This window comes from Anneissia japonica, unplaced genomic scaffold, assembly GCF_011630105.1.
Source record: "Anneissia japonica isolate Jap-2015-1 unplaced genomic scaffold, ASM1163010v1 scaffold5_len213053_cov157, whole genome shotgun sequence".
NCBI lineage: Eukaryota > Metazoa > Echinodermata > Crinoidea > Comatulida > Comatulidae > Anneissia > Anneissia japonica.
The window spans coordinates 93,760-95,143 of NW_022740246.1; the positions used below are offsets into that span (position 1 = coordinate 93,760).

Sequence of the window (1,384 nt, forward strand, 5' to 3'; positions counted from 1 at the left end):
ATAGTATACCATGTGAGGACATGTCCTCTAATATATAACTTTACCATTATTGGTAGTATAGACGAGTAGTATGACAAGTGAGGACATGTATCAGCCATATTCATATCTGAGGACATGTCCTCTGTAGCCGAGCTTAGTAGAGACGAAAAAATCATAGTATAAAAGTTTAAAAATTTGTCCTCACTTTGGTAGGAATACCGATATAGTAGTAGTAGTAGTAGTAGTAGTAGTAGTAGTAGTGGAAGTAGTAGTAGTAGTAGTAGTAGTAGTAGTAGTAGTAATAATAATAATAATAATAATTCTATTATGATTAATAATTCTATTAATAATAGTAATTCTACCAGTAACCACTGGATAGATTACTTCTATGATTTTAAGTAATTTATGAGAGACCAAAGCCTTTTCAAGCAATGTAATGGCCAGCCTTGGATTAGTCTACGATTCTTTAAAATTAAACCGACAGAAATTATGATGATAATACAATTACTGATTTTTTAAACATCTGGCTCACTATGTGTTTGCTTATAGAAAGGTGTTGGCACAGTAATTAAATTTCGACGAGATCCATACATAGCATATGTCCTGTTTTTTATTCAGAGGTTGTCTGCCAAAAAGCTTTCAATAACGTTCGATCTTGTTGCTGCCGGTTTCTTCCGTAACTTGTTGCTTAACATTACAATGAATGCCTAACCTCCATCTCTCTCAACTTCCTTTCATTTTTCTAGTTTTTTACAGATTTATCTAATCCATTCTGTCGAATCACATGTTAAAACAATTTATTATCAGCACGGGATTACTTTCATTTTCTGACAGAACCACAAATCAGCTATTTCTATTTTGTATTCCATTTTCTTGCTATTTTCTTCCATTTTCTTGCCATTTTCTTGTTTCTGAGCTGTGCATCAAATTTGCCCAAACATTATTTGGTAAATGTTTGTATTAATTGTTTCATTTATTCAATCAATCTTTACTGTATATATACTTTGTAAGGGGATCCACCATGAATTGTGTGCTGCGGATACAAAAGCAATTGCAAATTATATCTGAATTTTTAAGGGTTGGTTGAAATAATTATTATATCATTTTATTGATCTAGCATTTTGCCTGCGTAACTGATGCTCTGTGGGTATCAACTACAAGGGACCACGTACGGTATCTTATCAAACATTCTGTGTCTTCTTCTTCCTTTTTTTTTTTTTGGTTCCGGTATTTTCATTGTTTGGTCCTTAGCTAGCAGACTGCTAAAATGGAATTTTGCAACTTTAAAATTGTTTCATGAACACTCAAATTTGAAATTTTACTGTATTCTACTCAAATCCTAGAGACAGATCTACAGACATTATCTTCTCTAGACATTGGCGAGTGAATCTAGAATAATATATAC

The 1,384-nt window shown here is 32.4% G+C and overlaps 1 protein-coding gene across 7 annotated transcripts in view; it reads right to left on the bottom strand.

Annotated features, from left to right (window-relative positions):
- The window catches only part of LOC117118218 (caveolin-3-like), a 16,595-nt gene that overhangs the window by 7,446 nt on the left and 7,765 nt on the right, over positions 1 to 1,384 (bottom strand). The gene's annotated exons all lie outside the window — the stretch shown is intronic.